At 40.7% G+C, this 13,961-nt stretch overlaps 1 protein-coding gene across 5 annotated transcripts in view; it reads left to right on the top strand.

Annotated features, from left to right (window-relative positions):
* Positions 1–1,659: 1,659 nt before the first annotated feature.
* LOC115103975 (sodium/calcium exchanger 1-like) overlaps positions 1,660–13,961 on the top strand; it is a 53,738-nt gene continuing 41,436 nt past the window's right edge. For 4 of the 5 annotated variants that reach the window (XM_029625060.2, XM_029625063.2, XM_029625061.2 and 1 more), the window contains exon 1: positions 1,661–1,796. The gene's annotated coding sequence lies outside the window, so the exon portion shown is untranslated. Of the gene's footprint in view, positions 1,797–13,961 lie in introns of all 5 variants that reach the window. The other variant, XM_029625057.2, reaches the window with a different exon arrangement.

Genomic DNA, 13,961 nt, shown 5'->3' on the forward strand with positions numbered 1-13,961 from the left:
AAATCAGACAATGCTTCTTTTGAGTAGCAAACTTAAATGTTGTGTTTTTTATAGGTCAAGGCAGCTCTAAACAACATCTCCAATCTCGTCTCGTTGATTGGACTCGTCTCGTTGATTGGTTAGCTGACTCCTGACTCCAATTAGCTTTTGGAGAAGTCATTAGCCTAGGGGTTCACATACTTTTCCAACCTACACTGTGAATGTTTAAATTATATATTCCATGTAGACAAGAAAAATACAATAATTTGTGTGTTATTAGTTTAAGCACACTATGTTTGTTTATTGTTGTGACTTAGATGAAGATCAGATCAAATTTGATGACCAATTTATGCAGAAATCCAGGTCATTCCAAAGGGTACACATACTTTTTCTTGCCACTGTATATGCTTCATATTGTTTAATAACACTTAGCATAGCAGAATATAGGGTATGTAACATCCTCATTCATTTACATTCATGCCTTCCTATTAAAGTGCATGAGGGCTAAAATAGCAAATTACGCTGATTAGTTGATTATGGTTTCAGATATGTCAATCATTTTGTCAATCATACTGTTTTACAGTAGCTTTAATGAACCTCAACCCTTTTAAGGCTGCCACCCTTCCTCTCAATATCTCTACTCTTCCACCAGACACTAGTAGAAGATGGTTGATATCTGTGTGCTCATGACAAAGACAGATATCAATTGGGTGTGCTATCTTCTTCAAGTAATCACTGCCTTGCTCTCACCCTCAGTTTTGATAGGGAGTTTGTTGGCTTCACACTTGAAAAGGGCTGAACTTAAGCTATATTGAAATGGCTCTTGAAATGCTTCTGGTTTATTATGAATCAAAATGTATTTGGCAGCAAGTGGTCATAACTTTGAAACTAATGTTCACGTGTTGTACAGTGTCACAAGAGAGTAAAATGATGTGATCCATGTAGTCTGTCAGACACTGTGAACCAATGTGTAAAAGGGCTGAACACACACACAGACATTCAATAAAGTTTGCAAGTGATAGGAAATGAGACAACGGACCCCTATAGTTCACATTTTTGAGTTACAACGCTTCCAAACATATCGACAGATTGAAACCTTGTTACTTTGACAAACACATTGGGGAGAACTGAAACACTAAGAACATCCCCTTTGTTCACCTCTCATCCACCCATCCCCTGGATTCATAATACAGACTTCAAGAGAATTTTTGGAGATATCCATATACCACCTCCACGGTCAAAGGGCCTGGAAACAGTTGAAAATCACCCTGGAGGGAACCACTTATCCACCACATTCCTCCATTGGTGGTGGTGGGGGGGGGGGTTCAACGTTGCCTAAAAGGTACCCACCATCCAAACACTCCAAACCCTTTATCTCCCATGTGTCGGTGGCGACAAGGAGCTGCCAGATAGCCGGCCTACTCCAGAAGCCCAGAGTGACAAGCTCCATCAGCAGAGTCCTTGTATGGCCATGGATCGGGCTGAGGAGGACGATAAGCAGCAGCCAGCCCAGCTATGCAGCCCATGTTTAGAGAGACTCCTTGGGACCGGGCATCCGCAGAACAATGTCTGTTTCTGTTCAATTCAGAGTGGTTATTGCACACTGTTCTTCCCGCTAGGCAGTACGTCTTTTTCACAGCTCCATTGGGACTAACAGAGGTGAGTAAGAGAGGTTCTTGTTTGGCTGGTCAGCATGTTCATCTTTGACGGCATCCGCAGAACAATGTCTGTTTCTGTTCAATTCAGAGTGGTTATTGCACACTGTTCTTCCCGCTAGGCAGTACGTCTTTTTCACAGCTCCATTGGGACTAACAGAGGTGAGTAAGAGAGGTTCTTGTTTGGCTGGTCAGCATGTTCATCTTTGACGAATTTGAAATGTGTTTGTCACCAATTGTCACCAAGAGTTTTTCTTAAACATGGTGAGATGTTTGGCTTTGGTTTTTTGACTGTGTGTGAGGTGCATGGGTGGTTGGACTTCCATGAAAGTCCTTCACCTTGGAAAGAATGATGGTGTAGTAGACTAGCAGATGAGGAATCATCATGTGTCCTCAATTCTACGTTTTTGCATGATTTTCTTAATTCCGTTTATAACATGGATCATGGGAGATTCAAATATTACATTAGCAAACCATACCATAATAGAGGTTGTTTTTTATTTTCAGCCTTTGAATCCAATTGATGACATAAGCACCTGAACAAAAGTCCTCTACATTCAGTGAGAAATTGGACTTTCAGGCAAAGGGGGTCAGATAAATCTTGATTCAGAGCTAATTAACTGATGCAGCTCATGCACTGGATAGGAGTGGTAAAGTTAGAACACGAATAATTACACAAACAAAAAATAAATGCAAGACATACATTTGTATGACTTTTAAAGAGAGTTCTCCCAAATTACAAATATATATTTGCTCCATTACCCAGAAAGCATATTATGGACACTGGTTTGGTTGAACTTTTGACTGCCACCAACAGTTAATATTAGCATTTTCGAACCAAAATGTTAGTTAATGTCTCCCAGATAACATCATTAAAATGGCATGCAGTTAACAGACATACCCTGACGCTACACTATTGTCCTCCCAGTTTTTTATTATCTATTGTAATGTACTGCATGAGAATGGCTGAATATGTCACTGTGCAGCCTATACTCTGGATAAGACAAAAACAAGGAGAACATGAATATACAGTCGCTGAAAGTGTACACACCCCTTGCACAGTCTTCACATTTTTGCTGCCTTAAATTTAAATCTAAGGTTTCAATTAGATGTTGTTCCTATCGATCTGCACAACCTACTCACAAGGTTCAAAATGAAAGACAAATGTTTGAAAATGTCCTAGATTTATTGTATTCATTATTAAGATGCGTTGACTGCGTATGTCTTCACATCCCTTTTGGTGGAAGAACCTTTGGCAGCCATTACAGCTGTGAATCATTTTGAACAAGGTTCGACCAACCTTGGACAACTCTTAGGGCAACATACTGGGCATTCGGAAAGTATTCAGACGCCTCTAAAATGGATTAAATACAAAAAAATCCTCATCTACACACAATACCCCATAATGACAAAGTGAAAAACGGTTTCTTAGATGATTTACATAAGTATTCAGACCCTTTGCCCTGAGACTTTGAAATTGAGCTTGGGTGCATCCTGTTTCCATTGACCATCCTTGGGATGTTTCTACAACTTCATTGGTGTCCACCTGTGGTCAATTCAATTGATCGTACATGATTTGGAAAGGCACACACCTGTCTATATAAGGTCCGACAGTTGTCAGAGCAAAAACCAAGCCATAAGGTCGAAGACATTGTGTGTAGATGAGGGGAAAAATGATTTAATACATTTCAAAATGTGGAAAAAGTCAACGGGTCTGAATACTTTCCGAATGCACTGAATATCAATTGCTTTTGTTCAAATTACTCAAGCTCAGTAAATTGGGTGGGAATCATTGACAGTCAACAGTATTCAAATCTTATCTCTGATTTTCAAACAGATTTAAATCAGGACCGAGACTGGACCATTCAGGAACACCTCTTGGAAAGACATTCTGGTGTGTTTTTGGCATTAAAAGTTTAGCTGAAATTGTGCCGCTGAAAATAAAACTCTGTCCCAGGGTTAGGTTTTCAGAAGACCATGGCGGGTTTTCCTCTAAACTCCCCAGTCCCTGCTCGTGCCAAGCATACGCATAACATAATGCTGCCACCACAATACTTGAAAATACAGAGAATCAACAATATTGCATTGTAATTTTGTTTAAAAAAAGGGATAAATAAAAGTGTTGCAGCCCATGGCCTGTGATTATGATTTTTGAGCAGATGTATCATCATTTGGCTAATTGTCTGCAGTAACATTTTACAGACACCAGCCCCAAAGTAGTTTAGTGGATCATCCCATCAATCAATAAGTGCACACACAAAAATTAGATGGTGTGGAGAAATGCTATGGGACTGATTTCTGATCCCAATCCATACTTGGAATTACAAATGTGTACACTGTACCCTCTGAACATAACTTACATTCAGTTATGCAGCAAGCTAGCCTTGAAAGCTTACATTCCTATGATATCAATACCTACTTTAGATATCGTGACTGCTTATCACATCTTTCACTTATGGTTGGGGCAGAGCTAGTGTGTTGGAGTGAACGGCCGTGTTTGAGAGAGGCTCTCGCAACTTTTTTGTGAAACAATCTAACTTAACCTACTTTACAGCACTTTTTACAACATTAGTCTCTTTCTAATACGAAATTGTAACTTCTTATGTGAACATGCCGAGTAATAGGCAACTAAAGGACAATAAATCCTCATCGGAGGCCCACCAAACAACGAGACAGACATGGCAGAAGGCACAGGTAATAATGTGACACTTTCAGGACTTATCCGGGCTCTGGGAGAACTACGTGTTGCTATAGCTGAGGATTTTAAGGCTACTATTGCTGAACTGGACACCAAAATTGAGAGCACCATTTGAACGGTTGCTTCGCAGGGCCAGAGTATTGTGGACCTTGAGAAGGCTTCTGAATTCAACGCTGGTAGGATCGACGAGTTAGAGAAGCTATGCACGTCCTTGCAGGATAGTGTGCAGATGCTTTCTGTGAAAGTGGTCGACCTAGAGGGCCGGTCCAGACGTCATAACCTTCCTAACCTGCGTGAAGGCTGAATGAACCTGTTACATGAAAGACATCCCTTCCGTGTCTATGATGATTACGCGCCCGATGTGGCAAAGCATCTTGCCGACTAGAGGGATGTCATGACCAAACTCTGCAAACTCCATCTTCCCCCAGCCTTGCTCTTCCCTGCCAGACTCAGAATTGCCCCTCCTTCTGGTGAGAAGATTTGTCTCTCCTTGAGTTTTGGACGTAGAGAAATGTATCCGGGAATATACACCAATCCCCGGTATGGGTTAGAGTGCCTTGTCATTGTGTGTTAGGGTGTGCTCTTGGACTCGAATCCATACTGAGCCATAGCAGGTGAAATCTTAAACGGTCTCAACAAGGGCTGCCGACTGAAGTTGTATTGTTGCTCCCGGACATGTAAGACGCTGAGCCGGCAAATAGAGGGCGGTCAGAGCTCTCATTACACTTTCATTCTGGCTGGACGACTGACCTGTCGTTGGGGTTTAGTGCGATGCCCGTTTGAGTGGCTTGCCAGGTTTGATCATTGACACTTTCGGATGGATGTCCTTATATTCCCACATTTTTGTTTTATTACTAGGTTACTATTATTATTATCATATCTTTTATCTATTGTTTGCAGGGGACTGGTGGTGATGGCTGGGCCGGGTCAGATGGGGTGGCATCAGACACCTGGATATCATGTTGGTGTTTTGTGCTTCGGTCATTGCCGCGGGCCCGTTCTCCCACCAGCCTCCTGTGGTGTTTGTGTATATATGTGTAGCTGTGTGTACATATAATTATTATTTGTACTTAATTCTTTTCTCTTAGCATTTTATTATTATTATTGTGTGTGTACACTACCGTTCAAAAGTTTGGGGTCACTTAGAAATGTCCTTGTTCTTGAAAGAAAAACATTTTTGTTCCATTAACATAACATCAAATTGATCAGAAATACAGTGTCGACATTGTTAATGTTATAAATGACTATTGTAGCTGTAAATGGCTGATATTTAATGGACTATCTACATAGGCGTACAGAGGCACATTATCAGCAACCATCACTCCTGTGTTCCAATGGCAGGTTGTGTTAGGTAATCCATGTTTATCATTTTAAAAGGCTAATTGATCATTAGAAAACCATTTTGCAAAACGGTTGTTCCTGATTAAAGAAGCAATAAACATGCCCTTCTTTAGACTAGTTGAGTATCTAGAGCATCAGCATTTGTGGGTTCGATTACAGGCTCAAAATTGCCAGAGACAAAGGACTTTCTTCTGAAACTCGTCAGTCTATTCTTGTTCTGAGAAATGAAGTCTATTCCATGCGAGAAATTGACATGAAACTATAGATCTCGTACAACTTTGTGCACTACGCCCTTCACAGAACAGCACAAACTGGCTCTAACCAGAATAGAAAGAGGAGTGGGAGGCCCCGGTATACAACTAGGCAAGATGACAAGTACATTAGAGTGTCTAGTATGAGAAACAGATGCCTCACAAGTCCTCAACTGGCAGCTCCATTAAATAGTACCTGCAATACACCAGTCTGAACATCAACAGTGAAGAGGCAATTCCGGGATGCTGGCATTCTAAAGAGGGTTGTTATATGATCGTAATAGGAAAGATCCATTCTACTTCTGAACTCTACTGAATATCTATGGGCCAAAAATGTATGAGCCCACATTTTTTCAAAAGAGTCTTTGCCCTGATTCCAGATATCTCCCATACTAACCTGGTCATTGGAGAGGGGGACCTTAATTGTGTGCTAGACCAATATTTGGATAGATCCTCTACCCGACATACCCCTACCTCCTATTCAAGCAAATTCTTGAATACCTACATAAAAAATTCTAACTTATTTGATATATGGGGGATTGGTAACCCAACGGGCAGGGAATACTCCTTTACTCTCATGTTCACAATGTTTCTACCTGAATTGACTACTTTTTGGTTGATGCGAAATTACTCCCTTACACCTGTAATGCGAGGTATCATGATATTATAATCTCTGACCACAGTCCACTCACCTTCTACCTGAGATTGGGTGACATCGTATCAAACTAGTTGGTCTGGAGGTTGAATCCTCAGCTCCTCACACCATCTATGGAGAAACATTAAACAAATGACAGCTTCAAAACGTGAATATAATCAGATTCTCTCAGCTGAAATTGCTAAATCTTTTCTCTCTGCCAAGCAAAAATATTTTGAGTTTGGTGACAAACCACACAAATTACTTTTTTATTTTATTATTTTACCTTTATTTATGTTTTTTTTCTCATTGAGATAACATCTCTTTTCCAAGAGAGACCTGGTCCAATAGCAGCAGGGGGAACAACGTTTCAGACAAAAAAACGTACATACACAAACACAACATTAAAGAAAACTATAAACACACATACAGTACAACAAAAACATTGTACATGAAAAACACAAACATCTTGACTAAAAACAGCTGGCCTAAAAACAATTACACTCTATGATATGGACATCGATCAAGTGTTTAAACTCCACCAACGAAACTAGATCACATTTTCAAATGTTCATGACAGAATTCCAGGACCACGGATCTAAGTAACTAAAACTATTTCTACAATGTCCTATTCTAATTTTTGGTACTGTTAGAAGCAAATCAGAATGGAACTGTAATTTATGTTTATTTACTGACCTGACAAAAAAAAAGGGAGATAAAATGGCATTTTACCCAATATGGCCTCATAAATCAGTGTATACCAGTGTTTAAGCCTACGCAAGGTCAATGACGACCAGCCAACAGCGCTGTAGAGATCACAATGATGTGTTAGACGTTTCTGATTTGAAATTAACCTGAGGGCTGCATGATACACTGAATCAAGTGCTCTCAGGGTAGTGGCTGAGGCCAGCATATATATAACATCACTAAAATCTAAAACTGACAGTAATGTACATCGTACCAGCTCCTTCCTGGCCTCAAAAGAAAAACAAGCCTTATGCCGGTAATAAAATTATATTTTCAGCTTGAGCTTCCTTATCAAGTTCTCTACATGCACAGTGAAGCTCAGCTTATCATCAACACACACAAATATTTGTACACTTTAACTTGCTCTATAGTATGTCCAGCCAATGTAGCAATGACATGATTTGTATCATGCCTGGCATTTAAAAATACCATGCATTTTGTTTTACCCGAATTTAGAATCAGCTTTAAATCATACAGATTCTATTGTATGATGTTAAATGCTCTTTGGGCATTTTCAAAAGCTAAAGATAAACTACTACCACTTGAATAAAATACAGTATCATCTGCATAAAAATGAACATCCGCTGTTTTAATAAGATCCCCAATGTTGTTGAGATACAAAATTAACAACAGTGGGCCCAAAATAGAACCTTGAGGAACACCTGAGCACACCTCTATGGACTCAGATTTACAACCATCCGCCATTAAAAATCCATCTAGAGCATGACCAGTAATTCCACAACATTTTAACCTTTGCACTAACACAGCGTGGTCCACGGTGTCAAAAGCCTTTGACAAATCAATAAAAACAGACACACAATGTAACTTCTTATCAAGAGCACAGTGGATGTCATTAAAACCTTAAATGTTGCTGAAACAGTGCTGTGGCCAGACCTAAAACCTGATTGCATTCCATTTAAGATGTTGTTTTCTTGGAAGTAGACCTTTAGCCGCCTACTAACTAAGGACTCCAGTACCTTTGACAGTACAGACAATTTTGATATGGGTCGATAGATGTCAAGTAGCAAAGGTTCTCCACCTTTCAGGAGAGGTAGTACAAAAGCAGATTTCCATAACAAGCGTGAGGTTAAAAATACATGTTAAGGGGGAGCAATGATGTCTGCAGCTAGGTGTAGGAAGCAAGGGTCTAGTTCATCAGGGACAGGGGATTTTTTTTAAAATACATTTCTTTCAAGGCTTTACACACTTCTGAAACAGACAACTTCAAAAAACTGAGAGTGACCGAATGATTCACACTGTTAAATCTGCAACTGGGGAATTACTATCTTCCCCAAGGACATCAATGACAGATTCTGTCAGATTTACGAGACTCTATATACATCTAAAGGAGATCCTAACCCTTAATTATGCAAGAACTTTTTAGAAGACTAATCTACCTGCCCTGAACCACAAAGATTGCAACTTCCTGAATAAGGAAATATCTCTTGGAGAAATTCAAGAAACAATTACATCTCTAAAGAGTGGCAATACCCTGGGCCCAGATGGATTTCCTGGTGAATTCAGGAAATTCAGCAACATGCTCTCTCCCTACCTGCACAAAATGTTTGTTCGGGCCAATGAGGATGGAGCTCTCCCACCTACTTTGGATGAGGTGTTTATTACAGTTATACATAAAAAGGGTAAAGATCCAGAAGAGGTAGGGTCATACAGACCAACATCTCTCCTTAATACAGACCAAAGGATTTTAGCAAAAACTCTGGCTAACAGGCTTAGCACTTTAGTGGGCAAATTGGTCCATTCAGACCAGACCAGCTTTATCCCGAACAGAAACTCATTCTTCAATTTCAGGCGCCTCTTCAACATTACGTATTCTCAGAGTTTACCCAACTTGGACCTTGCCGTTATATCGCTTGACGCCGAAAAGGTTGAGTAGTCCTATCTATTCAAGGTCCTACAGAAATGTAATATTGGAGATGAGTTCATAAAATGGATCCAGCTTTTAAATAGCAACCCCTGTGCGAGAATACTCACTAACCAATCCTTGTCGCCCCGATTTAACCTTTATAGAGGGACAAGGCAAGGTTGCGCGCTATCGCCAATCAGATCTCATACAGCAATCCACGGCTATAATAAAGATACTCTAAATATGATTTCTCTATACGCAGATTACATTCTCCTCTATGAAACAGAACCACAATCTAGTATTCCAGCTATTCTTGATTTGATTAATTTGTTTGGTACCTTCTCGGGATACAGAATAAATTTGAACAAGAGTGAATTAATGCCCATACGGTTGCAAAACACCTCTTGGTTAGAACTTCAGAACTTCAGAAAAATGTACCTATCTAGGAATTGTAGTTACCAAACAATACTCCTCACTATTTAAAGAAAATGTCCCCTCTGATGCAAAAACTCAAGGCAAACATACCATTTTGGAGAACTCTCCCAATTTCTTTGCTCGGGAGAATTAATGCCATTAAAATGGTCTTCCTCCTACAACTGCTTTACTTATTCCAGAACATCCCAGTATTCATCGCTAAGTCCTTTCATAAACAACTGGACTCAATTATCCATCCAGGATTATAAAACACAGAGGATAGGTAAAAAACACCTCTGTAAATCCAAGATGGAAGAAGGATTGTCTCTCCCAAATGTTATATTGTACTATTGGGCCGCTAACCTCTGCGATGTTACGTTTCTGCTGGATGACGCACGTCCGTCATATGTGACGCTTTTCAATCTGTTCGCACACCTTCTACAATGCCATTAAGGCAAAATGGGAGGAAGAGCTAGGGACTGACATTTCTGTGGCAGACTAGGAAGATAGCTTGGAGTATATCCACACCTGCTCCATTAACTATCGTCTCATACAATTCAAGGTATTACACAGATTACACTATTCCAAAACTAAGCTGCATAGGATATTTTCTGATACATCCCCTATGTGTGATGAATGTCATGCTGCGCAGGGTACACTACTCCACTGCTTTGCCCTATGCTGTAACTTGCATGGTTATTGGTGTGGAATTTTTGGGATCTTCTCTGAAGTTTTGGAGACTTCAATTGACCCAGATCCGCTTCTGATCATCCTGGGAGTGTTGTTTTTTTATTGTATTTATTTCATCTTTATTTAACTAGGTAAGTCAGTTAAGAGCAAATTCTATTTACAATGATGGCCTACCGGGGAACAGTGGGTTAACTGCCTTGTTCAGGGGCAGAACGACAGATTTGATGGATGGGGGGGTATGGGGATAAGAAGGGGGTGACATCTGCCCTCTTTCTGTTTACCTGTCCTTGTTCTGTATGTCTTATTTTGTATTATTTACTTTGTACTTAGAACTCTGGGTATTTTTGTTTCTGTCTGCTCTTTTATGTTTAGATAAGAATTGTATACTTGTCTTTTCTACAAAATACCTATACACCATTCTTGTGTGTTCAATAAAAAATATTTTAACATAATCTTTCACTTACTATGTGTTGTGCGACGATGCAAAGGACTGTTTAAGGACTGAGGGAGTACAAGCAAAGTCTGGCCAAGTACATGTAAGTCAAAATAACCCTGTAAGCCAAGATAACTGATAGTAAAAACACGAATGACTAACTGACTGACTGACATTCAAGTAAAGTGTGTCCAGTCTGTGTGAGCCAAGAGCAAAAACATGACTGACTCAACTGTGAGTTCACCCCAACTCTCCCTCGGATGAAGTTATTTGGGGAGTAAGTTTCCCAGTATCATTAAAACTCCACTGACTCAGAATGGAGTCAGGTTCATCTGCATGCTGTGTCTCTGCCAAGGGACACGCATCTACATTGTTTCAAAAGGAAACAAAATTATGCACCGCGCATTCGATGAAACTTTGATGGAACCGCTCTCGCCTCTCCCTTAAGGTGAATTGATTTCAAAGTTAAAGCTTAAAATAATGAAAAGTAGTCACTGTGTAACCTAATGTAGTAGGCATAGAAAGATGCCTGAGATTGGAGTTCCCACTTCCGTTTTCCTGGGGAAACGGAAGTTAGGTTGAAAATACTGTATCCCTGAAAACCGAATGTTAGCGTTTTCTGGTGACTCTGCATAGGCTAGTCACTGTGGTGTGTACTGCATTTGGAGCAGCATAGGCTAATTCATAGAGTGACTATTGCAGCATCCTCTGACATATTATTCATATCTGTCGGCTGCTAAGCTAGCCTTCTACCGGAGGCCTGGAGATAGAGGGAGTTAAACAAGGGGAGACAAAAGATGTCAGAGAGCTCAGCGTTGGGTAACTTGTCCTGACATTGCAGTGACTCAAGGTTACATGCAGGAGCAGCAAACTATTTTCTTTAGTGAGTTACAACTGACCTCAGCTTATCTGACAGGCTGGTCTCATAGACTAGACGTAACATAGTAAACAAAAATCAGGGACACTCAAATTAGTGTCATATATTATGTATGGTAGGGTTACATAACACAGAAGGTTAACTGAAAAGAGGGGGGTTGGTCAGGGTGGATAGGTAGGTGTATACCGCGAACATCTAGCAACACAAAAGTTAGCAACTTTGCAACTACTTGCTACTTTTTAGCTACTTTGTAACTACTTAGCATGTTAGCTAACCCTTCCCCTAACCCTTAAGCTAACTCTTTGAGATATGCATCTTTCCCTTTCAAGACAATTTGATAAATATCTAGATACATGGGCCTCGATACTGTACAGGAATTATACATTTTAATTTGAAATTATTCGGTGTGATTCAGTTTGATAAGAGGAATAATGCAAATGTCTAGCAACCCAAACGTTGCATGTTCAAATCCCATCATGGACAACTTTGTCATTTTTGCTAATTATGAACTTTGTAACTAAACTCAGCAAAAAAAAAAGAAATGTCCCTTTTTCAGTACCCTGTCTTTCAAAGATATTTGGTAAAAATCGAAATAACTTCACAGATCTTCATTGAAAAGGGTTTAAACACTATTTTCCATGCTTGTTCAATGAACCATAAACAACTAATGAACATGCATCAGTGAAATGGTCGTTAAGACACAAACAGCTTACAGACAGTAGGCAATTAAGGTCACACTTTTGAAAACTTAGGACATGGAAGAGGCCTTTCTACTGACTCTGAAAAATACCAAAAGAAAGATGCCCAGGGTCCCTGCTCATCTGCGTGAACATGCCTTAGGAATGCTGCAAAGAGGCATGAGGACTGCAGATGTGGCCAGGGCAATAATTTGCTATGTCCGTAGTGTGAGATGCCTAAGACAGCGCAACAGGGAGACATGACGGACAGCTGATTGTCCTCCCAGTGGCAGACTACGTGTAAAAACACCTGCACAGGATCGGTACATCCAAACATCACACCTGCGGGACAGGTAAAGGATGGCAAAAACAACACAATCCCTCCATCAGTGCTCAGACTGTCCGTAATAGGCTGAAAGAGGCTGGACTGAGGGCTTGTAGGCCTGTTGTAAGGCAAGTTCTCACCAGACATCACCGGCTACAACATTGCCTATGGACACAAACCCACCGTCGCTGGACCAGACAAGACTGACAAAAAGTGCTCTTCACTGACGAGTTGCGGTCGGATTTGCGTTTATCATCGAAGGAATGAGCATTCCCCCTGAGTTCTGTCTTCTGGAGTGGGATCGATTTGGAGGTGGAGGGTCCGTCATGATCTGGGGCGGTGTGTCAATGCATCATCGGACTGAGCTTGTTCTCATTGCAGACAATCTCAACACTGTGCATTACAGGAAAGACATCCTCCTCCCTTATGTGGTACCCTTCCTGCAGGCGCATCCTGACATGACCCTCCAGCATGACAATGCCACCAGCCATACTGCTCGTTCTGTGCGTTATTTCCTGCAAGACAGTAATGTCAGTGTTCTGCCATGGCCAGCGAAGAGCCTGAATCTCAATCCCATTGAGCACGTCTGGGACCTGTTGGATCGGAGGGTGAGGGCTAGTGCCATTCTCCCCAGAAATGTCCGGAAACTTGCAGGTGCCTTGGTGGAAGAGTGGGGTAACAGCTCACAGAAAGAACTGGCCAATCTGGTGCAGTCCATGAGGAGGAGATGCACTGCAGTACATAATGCAGCTGGTGGCCACACCAGATACTGACTGTTACTTTTGATTTTGACCCCCCCTTTGTTCAGGGATACATTATTCAATTTCTGTCAGTCACATGTATGTGGAACTTGTTCAGATTATGTCTCAGTTGTTGAATGTTATGTTCACACAAATATTTACACGTTAAGTTTGCTGAAAATAAACAGAGTTGACAGTGAGATACTTACAAATTTTTAGCTACATTGCAACTACTTAGAATGTTAGCTAACCCTTCCCCCAACCCCCTTAACTCCTAGGGTGTGAATCTTTCCCTTTCAAGACGATTCGATACATGGGCTCTGATATGATACAGAAACGCAACATTTTTGTTTGAAACTATTCAGTGAGATTTCGTTTGATTAGAGGAACTAATCAATGCGATTCGGTTCGATGCGAACCGATGCACTAATATTTGTTGCATAAACACATACATTTTCCATTCTTAATTCAAATCTGCTGTTCATATGCTGGGCCTCTGAGCTGAAGTGTGTAAGTTTGTGTGTGTGTGTGTGTGCACTTAAACTGAGCCATAATAGAAACTAGGCATCTACTACTTCATTATCAGTAATGGGGAGGGGGGCAATGCTAGCTTTTGATCTGAAATCACCGTCACCC

Source organism: Oncorhynchus nerka, linkage group LG21, assembly GCF_034236695.1.
Source record: "Oncorhynchus nerka isolate Pitt River linkage group LG21, Oner_Uvic_2.0, whole genome shotgun sequence".
NCBI lineage: Eukaryota > Metazoa > Chordata > Actinopteri > Salmoniformes > Salmonidae > Oncorhynchus > Oncorhynchus nerka.